Source organism: Nerophis ophidion, linkage group LG15 (genome assembly GCF_033978795.1).
Source record: "Nerophis ophidion isolate RoL-2023_Sa linkage group LG15, RoL_Noph_v1.0, whole genome shotgun sequence".
Lineage (NCBI taxonomy): Eukaryota > Metazoa > Chordata > Actinopteri > Syngnathiformes > Syngnathidae > Nerophis > Nerophis ophidion.
The window spans coordinates 53667521-53682588 of record NC_084625.1 but is presented as its reverse complement, the minus strand read 5'-3'; positions in this window follow the sequence as shown (position 1 = coordinate 53682588).

The following is a 15068-nucleotide window of genomic DNA, read 5'->3' as shown; positions in this document are numbered from 1 at the left end:
CTCGTGTTTAATCAGCTCTTTTCTGACAAAGGTCACCGGGAAATATCCAAAGTGTGAGCCTGATTGAGAACGCGAGCCCCCCCCCCCAGACATTTTTGTATCGGACATCCCCCCCGTTCCTCCTACAAGTGATTAACCTTTTCATAAATGATATATTTGGGGAAGGTGTGACGCGGCTCATCCCTCAGGGAGATGCAGATGGGTCAGCTCCAAACTGCGTTATTGAAGACCACCATCATGTATTGAGCGGATGTGTTACAGGGCTCGGGGAAGAAGGCTACAAAAAAGATCCCTCATTAGAAGTTTGGGTTTCTGCGAACATTATATGAGAGGGGGGAGTATTGATCGCAGCCAGATAGCTAACTGGAAACACTTCCCATCGGAGCCACTGAGGCTCATTTGGGAGGCGAGCTGGAGACTATCCCGCATCTGGTTATTGGACCCCGGGCGCTGGTGACTACACGATGTTTCTCCGGCAATCAGCAAACACGGGGAAAAAATCTATACGTGGTAATTACAAATTCATGCCACCGCTGTGAAAGCCGACACTCGGCGTAATTATAAAGTCATGGAGGCATTAAATGCAAGTTTGCAGCGATGATCTCCCACTCTGCTCGTCAGCAGCCTCACACACCAGGACTTTTTTATTGGGGTGGGGCACTTTTCTCCCTGCACACTAGTTCTGTGCGCCATACCAATACTGGTGTCGTCTCCCTGTACTAATGGAGCAAAAACAGAACTATACTCTGTACCAATTCTTCATTATTATTATTATTTTTTTAATGGCCGTGGTGGCATTGCTGGTTTTAGGAGCAGGGGAGCATGTTCGGCAGTGCACACACACAGAGTACTTACAAGCAGACACAGTCTGTGGACAGAACATGGAGAACGGACGCATTTTGCTGTAAAAAGTAAAGATAAAGCTGAAGTTATAAAATTAAAACACCCTCAGGAAGAGCTGACATGGCTAGCTAGCTAGCTAGTGGCTAACGTCCATCCGCAGTGTTTTGGCTACTTCTAAATCACTAATCTTGCCTCCACGGCAGCAGATAACGTCCATCCACAGTCAGCAGTGTTTTAGCTACTTCTAAATCACTAATCCTGGCCTCCGTGGCGACAAATAAAGTATGTTTCTTACCTCTAGTATTATCACTGGAGGATGGGGAATAGCTAAACATGCTTCACTACACACCAAAGGAAGATACAAGAGCTCACCGGCGTCACAATGTAAACAAACGCCATGAGTGGATCTACACCTGACATCCACTGTAATGATAACAAGTACAGGAGCGTATCTAGTTGATACTACTATGATTATATCGATATTTTTTATTATCACAAAAAAATGATTCCTTTTAAAAAAAATCATATTATGTTTATAAAGTCAGTAAATACGTCCCTGGACACATGAGGACTTTGATTATGACCAATGTATGATCCTGTAACTACTTGGTATCAGATCCATACTTAAATGTGTGGTATCATCCAAAACTAATGTCAAGTATCAAAGAAGAGAAGAATAAGTGATTATTACATTTTAACAGAAGTGTAGATAGAACATGTTAAAACAGAAAACAGTGCGACACCTACCCTTTATATCAGTATTTCTTACAAAATATTATTAGTTTACGAGGTGTTATATTTTATTGTATGATCATGTAACTAGTTGGTATTGCATCGATACCTAAATGTGTGGTATCATCCAACACTAATGTAAAGTATCAAAGAAGAGAAGAATAAGTGATTATTACATTTGAACAGAAGTGTAGATAGAACATGTTAAAACAGAAAATAAGCAGATTTTGACAGCAAATGAACAAGTGGATTAATAATCCTTTTTCTACAGTTTGTCCCTCATAATGTGTACAAAATAATAGGTGTATAAATGACACAATATGTTACTGCAGACTAATTAGGAGTCTTTGTTTGTTTACTTACTACTAAAAGACAAGTTGTCTAGTATGTTCAACATTTTATTGAAGGACTAAATGACAATAATAAACATATGTTTCATGTACACTAAGATTTTTTGTTTAAAAAACACAATAATGACATTTTAGTGGTCCCCTTTATTTAGAAAAGTTTCAAAAAGTCCCACCCTACTCCTCACTAAGCCAGCTTGAGAAGGAAAACGACTAAATCCCTCACTTTGCTCACGTAAGCAGTACTTTCATTATTATTATTATTATTATTATTATTTCTTGTATTGCGAGAACAAGAGGCAATGTGTACCTGGGAATGTAAAGAAGGCTTCAGCCGACATCCATTATCTCCATCTGTAAGGTAATTGGCTCACATGCTGCATAAATATTCATGCCAGGCAACAATTCATAGGAGACGTGGACATGAAGTGTGAAGTGTGAAGTGGCGTCTGCTTCATGGCAGCAGCTTCTCCTCACGTCAACCCTGCTTCATGTGGGGATGAGGGAGTCTCTTCAACAAGTCTTCATCCTGAAGGACGTCCGTCAGCGACCTCATTGACGACACGCTGATCAACCTTTAGCCTTTTGACTGGCAAACAAGTTGTTTGACACACTCCGTCATCAATTACAACTTGTCATGGCCTCCCAGGCAGCTCAAATGTTGTGACCAAGGATAAAGATTGTCCTTTATAGCAGCGTTGAGGGTGTTCTGTCAGGTTCTGGTTAGGACTCTGTGCAGGCCAGTCAAGTCACAACCACACCAGACTCCAAACTGTTCCCACAAGGTTGCGCAGTGTGTTTCTTAGGAATTTTCCACCATTCTTCCAAAAGTGCATTGGTGAGGTCACACACTGATGTTGGTGGAGAAGGCTTGGCTCTCAGTCGCAGTTCTAATTTATCCCAAAGGTCTTCTATCGGGTTCAAGTCAGGACTCTGTGCAGGCCAGTCAAGTCACATCCACACCAGACTCCAAACTGTTCCCACAAGGTTGCGCAGTGTGTTTCTTAGGAATTTTCCACCATTCTTCCAAAAGTGCATTGGTGACGTCACACACTGATGTTGGTTGGGAAGGCCTGGCTCTCTGTCGCAGTTCTAATTTATCCCAAAGGTGTTCTATCAGGTTCGGGTCAGGACTCTGTGCAGGCCAGTCAAGTCACATCTACACCAAATTCTAAACTTTTCCCACAAGGTTGGGAGCATGGAATTATCCAACATTTTTTGATATCTTGGAGGAGTGCATCCTGGCACGCCAGGACTCTGTGTAGGCCAGTCAAGTTCATCCAGACCAGACTCCAAACTGCCCACCCCCCCCTTTTCTTTTTTTTTTTTTAAATTCTTATTATGTTTATAAAGTCAGTAAATACGTCCCTGGACACATGAGAACTTAAAGGATAACCAATGTATGATCCTGTAACTACTTAGTTTCGCATCGATGCCTAAATGTGTGGTATCATCCAACACTAATGTAAAGTATCAAAAAAAAGGAAGAATAATTGATTATTACATTTTAACAGAAGTGTAGATAGAACATGTTAAAACAGAAAGTAAGCAGGTATTAACTGTAAATGAACATGTAGCTTAATAATCATTTTTTTACAGTTTGTCCCTCATAATGTGTATAAAATAATAGGTGTATAAATGACACAATATGTTACTGCAGACTAATTAGGAGTCTTTGTTTGTTTACTTACTACTAAAAGACAAGTTGTCTAGTATGTTCAACATTTTATTGAAGGACTAAATGACAATAATAAATATATGTTTCATGTACACTAAGATTTTTTATTCAAATCAAGACAATAATGACATTTTAGTGGTCCCCTTTATTTAGAAGAGTATGGAAATACATTTTGATACAGGTACCAACATATAAGTATCAGTACAACTCTCATCTCTTGTTGTCTTCTGATCAAGAAGTGACAAATGTCGACTTTGTAAAGAATGTTTCTTCTGCTGTTGGTGCAGGCGGGCCACGCTCTCACTTGACTCCGCCTTCCATCGCTGATATCATTTGATTGGCTGCAGGTTTGCGTGTGACACCTTCCACACCTTCTCTCCTTCAGACCCGATGCAAGTGGACCTATGACAGCTCCAAGATGGGAACAGAGCACGAGAGCCTTCATCGCCTTCTTTGCATCACCAATTTGCAGCTTCAGCCAGTTTGGAAGCCCTGAGAGTGTGAGGTGGAACATAAGTGTGAGGTGGAACATCAGAGGTGTCTCACGCCACCTCTGCTCTTTACTTCCCTACAATCTTGGGATCGGCCTCGCGTTAAACTTGACTATCTGGAGATACTAAACTCTGACTAAGTGATGCATGCTTGGTTTTGGTTTGAATTCATATCCAACAATTGCGACAACTAAATGGAATGATGGAAATCAGCAAAAACTTTGGCAGGAGGAAAAAGCGACTGCACATCCTAAACTAAGTCCCCACAAGGAATGCTAGCTCACACTCAACGTTGATAGAACTGATTGCTAACAGAAAGCAGGTGCGTGGATCAAGTGCTCGGATACTGATGTGAAGAACACTAACACAACAGGAAGTGCCACCAAAATAAAAGCGCGGGTAAGGAACTAACACTCGACCCAGGAGAAAGAAACAGAGTGAATACTCTTGTCTGTCTCCAATATCTTTGCGGCTATCACACACACACACACACACACACACACACACACACACACACACACACACACACACACACACACACACACACACACACACACACACACACACACAAACTTGTATTTCGTACATTCTTGAGACCTGAGAAAAATGCCTCCCTCTTTAGGACCAGCCTTTCTAGGTACATAAAGAAGTGTATTTACAACATTAATAACACACACACACACACAAACACACACACACACACACACACACACACACACACACACAAACTTGTATTTCGTACATTCTTGAGACCTGAGAAAAATGTCTCCCTCTTTAGGACCAGCCTTTCTAGGCATATAAAGAAGTGTATTTACAACATTAATAACACACACACACATACACACACACACACACACACACACACACACACACACACACACACACACACAAACTTGTATTTCGTACATTCTGGAGACCTGAGAAAAATGCCTCCCTCTTTAGGACCAGCCTGTCTAGGTATATAAAAAAGTGTATTTACAACATGAATAACACACACACACACACACACACACACACACACACACACACACACACACACACACACACACACACACACACACAAACTTGTATTTCGTACATTCTGGAGACCTGAGAAAAATGCTTCCCTCTTTAGTACCAGCCTTTCCAGGTATATAAAGAAGTGTATTTACAACATTAATAACACACACACACACACACACACACACACACACACACACAAACTTGTATTTCGTACATTCTGGAGACCTGAGAAAAATGGCTCCCTTTTTAGGACCAGCCTTTCTAGGTATATAAAGAAGTGTATTCACAACATTAATAACACACACACACACACACACACACACACACACACACACACACACACACACACACACACACACACACACACACACACACACACACACACACACACAAACTTGTATTTCGTACATTCTTGAGACCTGAGAAAAATGCCTCCCTCTTTAGGACCAGCCTTTCTAGGAATGTAAAGAAGTGTATTTACAACATTAATAACACATACACACAAACACACACACATACACACACTCACACACATACACACAAACACACACACATACACACACACACACACACAAACTTGTATTTCGTACATTCTGGAGACCTGAGAAAAATGCCTCCCTCTTTAGGACCAGCCTTTCTAGGAATGTAAAGAAGTGTATTTACAACATTAATAACACACACACACACACACACACACACACACACACACACACACACACACACACACACACACACACACACACACACACACACACACACACACACACAAACTTGTATTTCGTACATTCTGGAGACCTGAGAAAAATGCCTCCCTCTTTAGGACCAGCCTTTCTAGGAATGTAAAGAAGTGTATTTACAACATTAATAACACACACACACACACACACACACACACACACACACATTCTTCAATTGAACAAACTCAAAATAAGGACAAGAATGAGAGAGAAAACGAGAGTGAAGACTCTTGTCCGTCTCCACTTTTTGTTTTTGGCTTACATTTTTTACTGTCAACCGAGTTTTATTTGTTTATGTTTTCTGCGGGTGGTGTGCCTCCGGATATTTTCAACGCAAAAAAATGTGCCTGAGCTGCAAAAAGTTTGAAAACCACTGCTGTTGCGGGACAGCAAACATTGAGGCATGTGCTATCAATGTGACAACAATAATAATAATAATACAACACTGCACTTATTTCTCTTTTTATTAGCTGACAAGCCGACCTCAAGGCGGGTGAGGCCGTAAAGATGTGCGTTTATTTATGATGTGGAATGATGATTTAGGGGCGGCGGCCGGCTGATTGACTGGCGGTCCTTGGAGGGGCTGGCGCGGGTCATTGGACTTGCTTTTGGAAATGTCAATGTCAAGCATCAAACGTTGGCAGGCGTCAACACAGCGCCGCTCATAAAACGCCTGGAATGATGCAAGTGTGTCCGCCTGCCGGGGTTGACTTGAACTTTTACTGGCTTTTTGCTACATTTGAGTCTGTGTCTACGTGTTATGGATGGCAGGGAAGATCATGCTAAAGCACAGCGTCGTGCTAACGTGTCAATCTTACTTTCCCACCGTGACGTCTGCGGCACTACCAGCTGCTGGTTGCTTCCTGACGCTCCTTTATCACCGCCTATGTTATCCCGCGCTGCCATTTTACTGGCAGAGCGCCCGTAAATCAGCGGGGGCAAAACGAGGGTCTGCGCCGCCACACCTTTTATGCATGCACGCCGGGAGAAATATGACGAGTGTGAAGGCTGAGCTGCACGAAGCAAAGGCGGTGCTATGTGCACCAGGTAGAGTTTCAAAGTCAGGGGTAATAATAATAATAATAAGAACAGATTGTATTTGTAATAAGCACTTTACATTGAGCCAACAACCACAAAGTGCTACAGTGTATTGAAAAAATAAAACACATAAAATGATAATAAGAATAAATACAAATAAAAACTCGAACTATCAGGCATATATCTAAAAAAAAGGGTTTTACGCCTTTTTTAAAAATCATTCACAGTCTGTGGTGTCCTCAGGTGGTCAGGGAGAGCGTTCCACAGACTGGGAGCGGCGGAGCAGAAAGCCCGGTCTCCCGTTGTTCGTAACTTTGTCCTCGGAGGTCAGAGGAGGTCAGCCTGTCCAGAGCTGAGGTGTCGTGTGGAGGATTTGGGGGTGAGTAGTTCTTTGAGGTAGACGGGGGCATTTCTATGGAGGCACTGGTGGGTTAGTAGGGAGACTTTGTATTCAATCCTGAGTGGAACAGGAAGCCAGTGAAGGGATTTGAGAACTGGTGTGATGTGGTCGTATTTAGAGGAACTTTGTGTTGCACCTTTTGCTGAACAGGCCATACCTTTTTTTTTTTTTTACAGTTCTGCACCTGTGGCGTCACCTGCAGGGTTGGCTTTTGCAGTAGCAATATTAATATTACTTTTTATCAATAATTACATGGATTAATTAGCTTATTTGTAATGCATGCAATTATCGATTTTTATTAGTAAAAACACTTTACATTGTGCATTTAAAAAAAAAAAAAAAAACCTAAACAACAACACTCGAACCATAAATAATAATAGTAAATCTAAATAATTAATGATAATAAATAGTAAATGTAAAAGAGGGTTTTTAAGCCTTTTTTTAAAGCATTCACTGTCTGTGGAGCCCTCAGGTAGTCAGGGAGAGCGTTCCACGGACTGGGAGCGGCAGAGCAGAAAACCTGGTCCCCCAGAGTTCAGAGCTTTGTCCTCAGATGTTGGAGGAGGCTAGCCTAAAAACAAATGCTTCAGATTTTCACCAAAACGGTCATACTTGCCAACCCTTTTGATTTTCCCAGGAGAGACACAAGTTGCCACCTCATATATATATATATATATATATATATATATATATATATATATATATATATATATATATATATATATATATATATATATATATATATATATATATATATATATATTTATATATATATATATATATATATATATATATTTATTAAATAAAATAAATATGTGAATTTCAGTGAATTACAGCTATAATAATACAATACTTTTCAATGGCGCACACAGTCTTAGTGAATCACTTACAACACACCCACTAATAGTACACGCTATCTTCTAGTTTGCACATACTGTTTAGCCCAAGGTATTTGGATCTTGGTAAATCCGGCCCATACTACACATTATGAAATATAAAAATGCCTCCAGTAAGAAATGTCAGCAGTCTGAAGTATTACTTTGGAGATAAAAAGTAGGTGTTCCAAAATGTGTAAGTAGTTCAAAAACAGGCCTAAAAGCACTACTGTGTCTATTTGATCTGTAGACAGGTTTTTCCTGGGTCCAGGACTATGAAATCATGTTGTCAGCATTAGAGCGGCCCGCTAATGATGAGCTGGGTTGAATTGACTCACTTCACTTCACGTCTGTGCTACTTTGCTGACAGCCTGTGGGGGGGAAAAAAAATGGATGCAATTTCCCTCTTGCAGCTCTTGTGAGAGTTTGTGGTGGCAAGAAACACTTCGGGGTACATAAATGTTTTGGCCACCGCAGTGCAAGCCAATATATTCCTGCCTGGCCCGTTGGCTCCTGTGTGGCACGGCATTTCATTTACTGGCAGCTCCCACCCAAACTACCAGGGGAGAAGCTCCATAATTCATGAAGGAGGAGAAAACATGAGGAATCTTTGGTTTCTTTTCATGTAGGCCCGCTCTGTCGTCGACTTCTTAACATCGTGTGCAGAGACAAAAGCCCAGCAAGTATCGATGGATATGAAGTTAAATGTAGATCTATGCAGATGAGGACTAGATCTATGAGGGATCGCTGTTACAAAACACCTTTTTGCATTCATCACTCACATTTTTTGGTCTTTTTCTTATCTCCATAATGAAGTCATTAACTCTTCCCATTGCTTGTGAGCCGTCTTCTCACACTGGATTCATCCGGAACAATTACACACCAAACTACAAATTGTGTGACTGACCTGTGAGTTCTACCTTTTCAGACTCCAACTGTTCCCTTTGGATGCAAACTGTGAGCATTACAGTGCGCCAAAGTTTTGATGTGGGATAATTATAAAAATAAATACATTATTTTTGGGGGGTGTGGAATCTTATATGTTTGAATGCTTAGACATTCCCACAATAATAATAGTAAACATATGATTTGTCTTATATACGGTATATACAGTATGTGAATGCTTAGACAGTCACACAATAAAAAATTTAATAAATAAATGATAATAATAATAAACATATTTTTGTGGCATAGAAACTTATGTGTGTAAATACTTGGACACACACACACACACACACAAATAATAGTAATAATAATAACAATAATAACAACAACAATAATAATAATAATAATATATGATTTTTGTTGTGTATAATTGTATATGTGTGAATGTGTTAGACATTCACACAATACTAATAATAATAAATATATGTTTTTTTTGGTGTATAATCTTATGTGTGAGTGCTTGAACATTCACACAGTAATAATAACAAATTAATGACTTTTTTGGTGTATAATTTTATATGTGTGAATGTTTGTGCATTCACCCAATAATAACACATTGGTTCTTTTTTGGGGGCGTATAATCTTAAATGTGTGAATGCGTTGATTCTTTTTTGGGGTGAATAATCTTAAATGTGTCAATGCTTGGACACTCACACAATAATAATAATACATTAATGACGTTTTTGGTGTGGAATTGTGTATATATATATAAATATATATATATGTGTGTGTGTGTGTGTGTGTGTGATTTTTTTGGTGTGTAACTGTATATGTAAATGTTGGAACCTTCACACAATAATAATAATAATAATCAATCATCAATCAATGTTTATTTATATAGCCCTAAATCACAAATGTCTCAAAGGACTCTACAAACCATTACGACTACGACATCCTTGGAAGAACCCACAATAATAAATATAATAATAATAATAATAATAATAACAATAATAATTAATAATAAATTGACAACTTTTTTGCGTAGAATTTTGTGTATGAATGCCTGGAAATTCACACAATAATAATAATGCATATATTTTTTGGGGTATAATTGTTTATGTGTAAATGCCTGGACATTCAAAACAATAATAAAAATAATGAATTGAAAATTTGTAGAATTGCATGTGTGTGATCGTTTGGACATTCACACAATAATAATAATAATAATAATTAACATAGATACTTTTTTGGTGTATAATTGTATAATTGTGAATTTTTAGACCTTCACACAATAATAATAATAACAATAATAATAGATTGGCAATTTTTTGGTGTAGAATCTTATGTATGAATGCTTGGACATTCACTCAATAATAATAATACATATATATTTATAGAGTAAAATTGTATATGCTGCGATGAGGTTGAGACTTCTCCAGGGTGTACCCCGTCTACCGCCCGAATGCAGCTGAGATAGGCTCCAGCGACCCCAAAAGAGACACGCGGTAGAAAATGGATGGATGGATGGAATTGTACATGTGTAAATGCTTTGACATTCACACAATAATAATAAAAATAAATTTAACATTTGTTTGTGTAGAATTGTATGTGTGTGATCGTTTGGACATTCACACAATAACAATAATAATAATAATGAATATATATGATTTTTTTGGTGTATAATTGTATAAGTGTGGATGGTTGGACATTCACACAATAACAATAACAATAATAATAATAATAATAATAATAATGATGACTCCTTTACGGGAGGAGTGTGTGAAAGTGCCAGTCAGTCAGCACACACACACACACACACACACACACACACACACACACACACACACACACACACACACACACACACACACACACACACACACACACACACAGAATGGTGCAAAGCAAAACACTGTGGGCATTTTCACAGACTTAACACGTCAGCGTAGATGCAGAAATGCGGCCATGCACACATGCAAAGACGCGGCGTGTAAATCAACACCTGACAGGCTGGCATTTATCACAGTTCTTTGCGCTTTTCTGCGGCACGAGGGGACACGCGCAAATACCAGGCTACAATAGTGATGTATCGCCCAGATTTTATCCTGTGATCATGACAAAGGTGGACTTTACTCTGCCAGATGATGAAAAATGGCAGTCAATTAGCCAGCGGCCCCGAGACAAATGCTCCTTTTTCAGTTGAAAAGTCGGCGTTGAGGAAAGGCACTTCTTGATGAGCATTAATGCGTCGCATTCATCAGCTGCCTGTGGAGAGTGCCATCCTCAAAGTCTCCAAATGACCAATTGCTAAGTACGCCAGGTGGAAACAAGCCCGATCTGTTTACTCAGCCCATAAATAGACGCCACCACGTTTCATTTGAGACTGAAATATGTCGGCCATGTCAATTTGGGCAAGAACTCTTTGGAGAAGAGAGCAGTCACAGCAGAAAGTGAGAATAGAATCCTGGGACTTTTGTTGGGTTTTATCTTCAGAAAATAAATATCCATACCCATCAATAATATAATAGACTGTATTTATCTTATTCACATGTGAATAATGCTGTATATTAGACATTGGAGGGGACCACAGATGTGGGGACGCCCTGGGCGATCGGTGCAATGTACCTTGAGTGGATCTAGCATAATAGTGTGAGAGTCCAGTCCATAGTGGATCTAGCATAATAGTGTGAGAGTCCAGTCCATAGTGGATCTAGCATAATAGTGTGAGAGTCCAGTCCATAGTGGATCTAGCATAATAGTGTGAGAGTCCAGTCCATAGTGGATCTAACATAATAGTCTGAGAGTCCAATCCATAGTGGATCTAACATAATAGTGTGATAGTCCAGTCCATAGTGGATCTAGCATAATAGTGTGAGAGTCCAGTCCATAGTGGATCTAACATAATAGTGTGAGAGTCCAGTCCATAGTGGATCTAGCATAATAGTGTGAGAGTCCAGTCCATAGTGGATCTAACATAATAGTGTGAGAGTCCAGTCCATAGTGGATCTAACATAATAGTGTGAGAGTCCAATCCATAGTGGATCTAACATAATAGTGTGAGAGTCCAGTCCATAGTGGATCTAACATAATAGTGTGAGTCCAGTCCATAGTGGATCTAACATAATAGTGAGAGTCCAGTCCATAGTGGATCTAACATAATAGTGTGAGAGTCCAGTCCATAGTGGATCTAACATAATAGTGAGAGTCCAGTCCATAGTGGATCTAACATAATAGTGTGAGAGTCCAGTCCATAGTGGATCTAACATAATAGTGTGAGAGTACAGTCCATAGTGGATCTAACATAATAGTGTGGGAGTCCAGTCCATAGTGGATCTAACATAATAGTGTGAGAGTCCAGTCCATAGTGGATCTAACATAATAGTGAGAGTCCAGTCCATAGTGGATCTAACATAATAGTGTGAGAGTCCAGTCCATTGTGGATCTAACATAATAGTGAGAGTCCAGTCCATAGTGGATCCAACATAATAGTGAGAGTCCAGTCCATAGTGGATCTAACATAATAGTAAGAGTCCACTCCACAGTGGATCTAACATAATAGTGTGAGAGTCCAGTCCACAGTGGATCTAACATAATAGTGTGAGAGTCCAGTCCATAGTGGATCTAACATAATAGTGTGAGAGTCCAGTTCATAGTGGATCTTAAATAATAGTGAGAGTCCAGTCCATAGTGGATCCAACATAATAGTGAGAGTCCAGTCCATAGTGGATCTAACATAATAGTGTGAGAGTCCAGTCCATAGTGGATCTAACATAATAGTGTGAGAGTCCCGTCCATAGTGGATCTAACATAATAGTGAGAGAGTCCAGTCCATAGTGGATCTAACATAATAGTGAGAGTCCAGTCCATAGTGGATCTAACATAATAGTGTGAGAGTCCAGTCCATAGTGGATCCAACATAATAGTGAGAGTCCAGTCCATAGTGGATCTAACATAATAGTGTGAGAGTCCAGTCCATAGTGGATCTAACATAATAGTGTGAGAGTCCAGTCCATAGTTGATCTAACATAATAGTGTGAGAGTCCAGTCCGTAGTGGATCTAACATAATAGTGAGAGTCCAGTCCGTAGTGGATCTAATATAATAGTGTGAGAGTCCAGTCCATAGTGGATCAAACATAATAGTGTGAGAGTCCAGTCCATAGTGGATCTAACATAATAGTGTGAGAGTCCAGTCCATAGTGGATCTAACATAATAGTGTGAGAGTCCAGTCCATAGTGGATCTAACATAATAGTGTGAGAGTCCAGTCCATAGTGGATCTAACATAATAGTGTGAGAGTCCAGTCCATAGTGGATCTAACATAATAGTGTGAGAGTCCAGTCCATAGTGGATCTAACATAATAGTGAGAGTCCAGTCCATAGTGGATCTAACATAATAGTGTGAGAGTCCAGTCCATAGTGGATCTAACATAATAGTGTGAGAGTCCAGTCCATAGTGGATCTAACATAATAGTGTGAGAGTCCAGCCCATAGTGGATCTAACATGATAGTGTGAGAGTCCAGTCCATAGTGGATCTAACATAATAGTGAGAGTCTAGTCCATAGTGGATCTAACATAATAGTGAGAGTCTAGTCCATAGTGGATCTAACATAATAGTGTGAGAGTCCAGTCCATAGTGGATCTAACATAATAGTGAGAGTCCAGTCCATAGTGGATCTAACATAATAGTGTGAGAGTCCAGTCAATAGTGGATCTAACATAATTCTGTGAGAGTCCAGTCCATAGTGGATCTAGTATTTACAGGAAGTAACTCTGACCTGCACATCTATGGCTTGTGGTGTTGGTTACGCACTAATGGCGTTGGCGTTCAAAGGCCCTTTGACCCCACAATAGTTCAAATTGAATGAATGTCTTTGACCTCGGTTTGAAAGGCAAAGGATGTTTTTAGTCCTTTATGACCAGAACACGTTCACCTTCACTTCCATAAACAGACATTTCCGAGGAAAAGCAAATGTCTTCTCCATGTAAGGCTGAAATCTCGTGATGATCGCAGTTTATTGAACGCCGTCTCGCGCGCGCCAGTAAAAGTTAACAAGCACACTCTTAAAACCCGGGCCGGGGCATTTATAAGGTTTGTCGGATCACCTATGTCGCTTTGCTCCAAGGGAAGGAGACGCAGATGTGGGCGGGTCATCCTTGGCTTTAATAAATGCACCATGAGACCCATTCCTCTGAGAGTACTCATCCCCTTCAAGACTGAACATCACGCCGATCAATTAATCAAGGTTGACTTCCAGAGCCCTTAATCACAAATGTCTCAAATGGCTACACAAGACACAACAAGATCCTCAGCTCAGATCCCACATCAGGGCAGGAAAAAACTCAACCCAAAGGGAACAAGTCTGGGTACAGACACGTCACTGACTGATGCACAGAAGAGTGGTCCACCCTGGGTCCAGACCACATAATGTGAATGTCCAGTCCATTGGGAGACCAGCAGGGGATCATCCTGAATGGAAACACGTCCGGGCGCAGAGACGTGGTCCACCCCAGGTCCCGACTTCATGTGAAAGTCCCGTCCATAGTGGGGCCAGCAGGGGATCATCTTGAGTGGAGACAGGTCAGCAGTGCAGAGATGTCACCAACTGATGCACAGAGGAGTCGTCCACCCTGGGTCCAAACTTCATAATGTGAAAGTCCAGTCCATTGGGAGACCAGCAGGGGATCATATTGAATGGTGACAAGTCAGCAATGCAGAAACGTCACCAACTGATGCATAAGGAGTGGTCACCCAGAATCCCACCTTCATGTGAGAGTCCAGTCCATAGTGGGGCCAGCAGGGCGTGCATGTAGACATGTTGGGGCGTAGAGACGTCACTGACTGATGCATAAGTAGTGGTCACCCCAGGACCCGACTTCATGTGAAAGTCCAGTCCATTGGGAGACCAACATGGGATCATCCTGAATAGAGACCAGTCAGCAGCGCAGAGACGTCACCAACTGATTCATAAGGAGTGGTCCACCCCAGGTCCCGACTTCATGTGATAGTCCAGTCCATAGTGGGGCCAGCAGGGCATGCA